Below are 6,936 nucleotides of genomic sequence, written 5' to 3'. Positions count from 1 at the left end.
CGTTATAATGTTACATTCAATCTCACTCTTCGTTGGTAAAAGAGTAGTCCAAGGTTTGGTGGTTGGTGATGAAGACCACCAGCCTTCCACCTGGTCTTTCAGTGCTAAATTAGGGCCGGATAGCGCAGATAGCCCTAGTGTAGCTTTCCATACACACACAAAAAAAGAAAACAAACTGTGTCGTAATGTTGAGTTTACCACAAGATAAACCCTGTTGAGTTTACCACAAGATAAACCCTGTTGAGTTTACCACAAGATAAACCCGCCACAAGAATGTTGAAGATAATTTGTAGCAATACAATGTTCTCTAAAAAATAGTAAATTTATCAAAACAAGCGTTTTCCTTGCTGCTGTTGTTAAATTATAAATAAACAGCTAGACGGATCATTATTTTTTTAAATTTAAGTTTTCCGATGTTTGGGACAAGACTAGTGGATAGTGTGTCCGAACCATCAATAAGAGGATTCATTTTTCGCGTCCTATTGCTTCGAAAACATACTTTGGTATCAGAGGATCGCTGTGTCGATATAAGATAAGATAAGGGTGGTTCAAGTGTTGGCGGTATGGGATGTTGAGTATCTGTCTTTCCTCTGGTCTCCCAGTCAGACTTAGCGACAGTTATATGGTGACTGCTCTAGTGTAACTCTGCACAAAGTCCTGATATTAACAACCTTTTATATCATTACATTTTCCTACGGTGTGAACAGGGAATGGGTAATATTATCATGGCCACCTAAATGAGGGAAGATAGTTATAATTTTATGTAGAAACCATCTTAAAGAGGGAAGGTTCATACATTTGAATGTAGGAGCCAACTTAATGATAGGAGGTGGATATCATTGAATGTAAGAGCCAACATAATGAGAGAAGGTGGATATAATTGAATGTAGGAGCCAACTTAATCAGAGAAGGTGGATATCATCGAATGTAGGAGCTAACTTAATGAGAGAAGATTGATATTATTGAATGTAGGAGCCAACTTAATGAGAGAAGGTGGATATCATTGAATGTAGGAGCCAACTTAATGAGAGAAGATTGATATCATTGAATGTAGGAGCCTACGTAATGAGAGAAGGTGGATATCGTTGAATGTAGGAGCCAACTTAATGAGAGAAGATTGAAATCATTGAATGTAGGAGCCAACTTAATGAGAGAAGATTGATATCATTGAATGTGGGAGCCAACTTAATGAGAGAGGTGGATATCGTTGAATGTAGGAGCCAACTTAATGAGAGAAGGTGGATATCATTGAATGTAGGAGCCAACTTAATGAGAGAAGGTGGATATCATCGAATGTAGGTGCTAACTTAATGAGAGAAGGTGGATATCATTGAATGTAGGAGCCAACTTAATGAGAGAAGGTGGATATCATCGAATGTAGGTGCCAACTTAATGAGAGAAGGTGGATATCATTGAATGTAGGAGCCAACTTAATGAGAGAAGATTAAGTTAAGCATTCCTGCTGATGAAGAATAGGTCAACAGTCTATCCATAACATGTTATTTGAATGAGCTGTCGCTCTACTTTTTAACTCACTCTTAGTTTTTAACCCTTTCTATGTTTTAGATCATTTAACGATTTCTATGGATATGATTATTTGAGTACTTAACAACATAGGTGTGAGAGAAGCATATCCTTCTAGATTTACGTTTTTTCGAGTGAAAGTATAACTTAACCTATCATCATTCACATGCGTTTTGAGTTCCACATGAAGGGATTTTCTAATCTCATACTTCGAACCTGAAGAATCAGTTCCTGTTGTCATTTTTACAGCATAAGCTTCATATCCAATCACATATGATTCTCAAGTGCCTTAGCATTGTGTCATGTGGATCACATGCGATACTCAGGTGCTTTAGTATTATGTCGTGTGGATCACATATGATACTTAGAAATGTAAGAATTTAAGTTGCAAGAAAAACGTGGCCATGTATCGGGATCACATGTTTATGAAGCGTTTCACGCCACGTGTGTCTAAGGATATACAACGCTAAAATCAGGATTTCGATTCCTCTCGGTGAACTCAGCAGATAGCTCAATGTGGCTTTGCCGTACGAAAACACACACACACTATTACGCCACGTGGACGTAAACACGTGTGGCATTTAGTAAGTCAGTTACCTCTTTATTTGCTCATTAATACTGTATATTGTTATTTAAAGCAGGTATTTAGTTAATATATCTGATGTTAAGGAACTAGGTGTTTTGTTGAAGTACAAATATCTGTTTTTTTCTGTTACCGGTTTGGTTCTAATATATATACATGTGATGTTAAGTAAGCATGTTTTTGTTACAAGTTCAGTTCTAATACATAGCAGATATTAATTTATCAATTATTTTGTTACCAGCTTAATGCAAGCTTATATATATCTGATATTAAGTAACCATATACCTTGTTATAATCGTTTTTTTTTGTTTTGTTTTGAATTTCGTACAAAGCTGCACGAGGGCTATCTGCGCTAGCCGTCCCTGATTTAGCAGTGTAAGACTAGAAGGAAGTCAGCTAGTCATCACCACCCACCGCCAACTCTCGGGCTACTCTTTTACCAACGAATAGTGGGATTGACCGTAACATTATAACACCCTCACGGCTGAAAGAGCGAGCATGTTTGGTGTGACTGGGATTCGAACTCGCGACCTTCAGATTACGAGTCGAGTGCCTTAACCATCTGGCCATGCCGGGCCCTTCATTACAAACGTAAGTTTTAATACACGTATGGTGTTAATTCGTCAGGTGTTTTGTTACCATTCAAGTGTTAGCATATGTCCGTTGTTTTTTAAGTGAGTTGTTAAGTTATCAGTTTAGTGTTAACCCCTTGAATAAGTTAGGAATTTTATGAAGTAGAATGCAACGCGTCCTTGGTATCAGTTATATGAGACATTGTTATCAGCATATAAAGTTTTTTTTATTTATATATGTTAATGCTAGCATGGCAAGTACTGGCATTTGTATTTTTATTCATATACAAAAGCGTGAATATAAACTTTTAGAACATTTCTAATAATGGCATGATTCTGGTAGTGGTTCAAAAAATTTTCTTTATTAAAGTATTATATGAATATTGATAGAAACCTGACAGTAGCGACTGTTTAAATTTTCTAAGTGTTATCTGGTGCCACTCTGTGTGTTTCTTGAAATTTTTGATACGTAACTGATAAGTGATTAACAATTAGTGAGTCACGTGCCAGGTTGCTGCATCCAAAGGTATTAGTTCGGGAAAACTTCATTTTTCGCATCGAACAATATTGATTTTGATATTAATGTCAATAAAAACCGGCTATTTGCAAACGATTGATAATAAATATATTGTATTGCATTAACCCGTGTTAAAAATAACATCAACAAGACGTGAATGCCAGTAAACTCAAGTAAAATTACCTAAGGCGAATATGTGCAAAAAATAACACGTGTGTACGTCACAATATTCTAGCTAGTGCTGCCCTCTTTTGAGTCGACTAATAACCGTGATAGTTGGAGTAAAGAGAAACAGACTAAGCAGGTAGAACCCTAAACACGTGTTCTCTTGTTGTTCCTCCCATGTTTTTGTGAAATTGTGCTTAAGAAAAAATAAGACCAACAAGTGGACAATTGGCCTGAGAAAAGAGATTTTGAATGTAAGTAAATTGTACCATCTTCGTTTAACATTTATTGTCTGCTTTACACTACATTACATTATTGTTTTAAGCACGAAAGCATTTATTGAAATAAAAGATAACTCAGTGCAATGTTAGTCCAATAACAAAGCCATAATTCGTATCAAATTTCTCCCTTTTCTGTCCTACTATTATTTAAAGGACATATTTCTAAGCGTAATAACAAGGACGTCTTTTTGTGCCATATATTTTAGATTTAACAGAGTGTTATATATGTTTTTTTCGATATCAACCGGAACGTGTTATAGCTGTACCGGTGTTATCTCTAGAAAGAGCAGTAACTAATAAAGAGAAAAAGTAGCTACGTAATGTAAAATGTTCTGACTGAGTTGTAAGACATCTAAAGAGAAAATAAGCTGTTTTTGCTATTAAAATCGTACAATTCAATTCAAAACACATAATGATTTAATTGGTCCATATCTGAAACATGGACTATTTGGCATAATAGCCAAAATTAAGAATACATCTGTTATGTTTAAGAACATGAAATAATTATACATATTTTCTCTAATGGTTTCAACAGTTTTATGTTAAACAGGGATCTCAGGATGTTTATCATCGTATAAGGTAATTGACTAAACTTGAAAGTTACATATATATGCAAATAAGAAATGTTAATGCTCTTTTGTTTATACTGCAAAATATATTTATCAGTTAATGTATTTGTCATATTTAAAAGGATTATAATTACAGCTCTCAAAGTTTGGAACGAATAGTGTGTTTTAAGTAAAGTTATTAAAAGCAAACCAAAATGAATATAAAACTCACAAAAGTTTCATTAGACAATTTGAATTTCACGTCTAGAATTGATTCAGATTTTATTAACTGTTAACTTAACTTGTGTATGTAAAAAAGTATCTCAAAACTGGCCAAGAATTTTCATCAACTTAAACATTTCTAAGACAGTTTTATTGCAATTAATTTGCACGTAGTAATTTTCATAGTTTTATTTCTGGTTCAGAACTGGTTCATTCATTAGGTCTAAGCAGGAAAAGTAATCCAGAACAAATTAAAACTATGAGTATTTAGTTTCGATTATATTCAAACGACTTTTAAGCTTAACTTTAGGCCTAATAAACCATATAATCGCCATATAAACCTCAAATCATCATTGTCTTATCTCGAGATCTAACGCGAACGACAAATTACGTTTAAAGTGAAGTAAACTGTTCCTGATCATTTTGTAGTTGATGCTTGGTATGGCCAAGATGTTAACGTGGCCGGACGTTTTCAGGGTTCATGGGCTACCTTTTCATTGCTTCAAGAATACCTTTCTCACTTTGGGGTATTTATCAGCTGAAAACTGGGGACAATCTCTGTGTATAAAGCCTTTGTATAGCTTTACGCAAAACTTCTAAAAGTTTTTTTTTAGTTTTTGTGTGCAATAATATGTTTATATCTTATATATATATGTATATTGCGAACCGTATTGTCAGACATTCGTCAGTCTCCTGTTTAAAAAGCTTTGCGCGCAGACAAAGCTTAACATTCACTTTTAAAAAGCCCGGCATGGCCAGGTGGGTTAAGGCGCTCGACTCCCAGTCGCACCAAACATGCTCGTCCTTTCATCCGTGGGGGTGTTATAACGTGACGATAAATCCCACTATTCGTTGGTAAAAGAATGACCCAAGAGTTGGTGGTGGGTGGTGATAACTAGCTGCCTTCCCTCTAGTCTTAAACTGTTAAATTAGGGATAGCTAGCAGTAACAAACGACTTGTTCTATCAGAATTTATTTCATTTATTTATTTCACACAATACCACTAATAACTAATAGCCCCCCCCCCCAGTGGCACAGTGGTATGTCTGCGGACTTACCCCTAAAACCGGGTTTCGATACCAGTGGTGGGCAGAGCACAGATAGCCCATTGTGTAGCTTTGTGCTTAATTCTAAACAAACAAAAAACAAACAAAATAACTAATAACCATTAATAAGACCTTAATGTCAGTAACAAACGACTTTTTTATAAGAATTTATTTCGTTTATTTATTTTACACAATACCGCTCAGAAAAGTGAAACAAAGACTCCATTATATTATTCTTTTGTTTACTAAATTACAAATAATTCATATAATTGTTGATAATAATACTAAAATGTAAAGCTAAGCTGTGTTAGGTATTACTTAGCAAGAAAAAAGAAAACATTTAGTCTTTTAATTTTCTTTATTATTAAGCGCAAAAACCGCACAAAGGATCATTTGTTTTCTGTCCAGTGTGGGTATCAAAACACGATTTTTAGAGTTATAAGCCCACATATTACGAACCTCTTCAACTATAAATGCTGTTATTATTTTCTAGAAGTGTAATGACTCCTTGTTATGTTGGCCCTTTTCTGGCTTTTTGAATTTCGAGCAAAGCCACAAGGGCTATCAACGTCCCTAACTTAGGAGTGTAGGCGTTCAAGCATCAAATTCGTGAACACTAATTGTGTTGTTTTTATCACAGTGTTTTCTTTACAACGTTTTTATAATATAAACTTATAAACTTGAAAGCGCCATTAAGTTTTAAAACTAAATGATATATCTTTTGATGTTTGTGTGTTATTTCTGTGCCAAGAAAATATGTTTTAGGCATTGCACGCATATACATTATTATCACATTTGTTTCCTCGTTTGCTTATGGCAAAGTTATCATTTGGATAAATGACTAATAATGATTTGTGTGCGTTGGTATGGTTTGAGTGTATGTAAACAAAGGTGCCATGTAAATTTTACTAATGAGATGTCTCTTTCCTTGTCTGAACGCGTTAGATCTAACATTTCATTTTACTAATGAGTTGTCTCTTTCCTTGTCTGAACGCGTTAGATCTAACATTTCATTTTACTAATGAGATGTCTCTTTCCTTCTCTGAACGCGTTAGATCTAACATTTCATTTTACTAATGAGATGTCTCTTTCCTTCTCTGAAACGTTAGATCTAACATTTCATTTTACTAATGAGATGTCTCTTTCCTTGTCTGAACACGTTAGATCTAACATTTCATTTTACTAATGAGATGTCTCTTTCCTTGTCTGAACACGTTAGATCTAACATTTCATTTTACTAATGAGATGTCTCTTTCCTTGTCTGAACGCGTTAGATCTAACATTTCATTTTACTAATGAGATGTCTCTTTCCTTGTCTGAACGCGTTAGATCTAACATTTCATTTTACTAATGAGATGTCTCTTTCCTTGTCTGAACGCGTTAGATCTAACATTTCATTTTACTAATGAGATGTCTCTTTCCTTCTCTGAACGCGTTAGATCTAACATTTCATTTTACTAATGAGATGTCTCTTTCCT

The sequence above is a fragment of the Tachypleus tridentatus genome, chromosome 13 (genome assembly GCF_004210375.1).
Source record: "Tachypleus tridentatus isolate NWPU-2018 chromosome 13, ASM421037v1, whole genome shotgun sequence".
NCBI classification, from domain to species: Eukaryota; Metazoa; Arthropoda; class Merostomata; order Xiphosura; family Limulidae; genus Tachypleus; species Tachypleus tridentatus.
Note: the sequence above shows the minus strand (reverse complement) of the source record.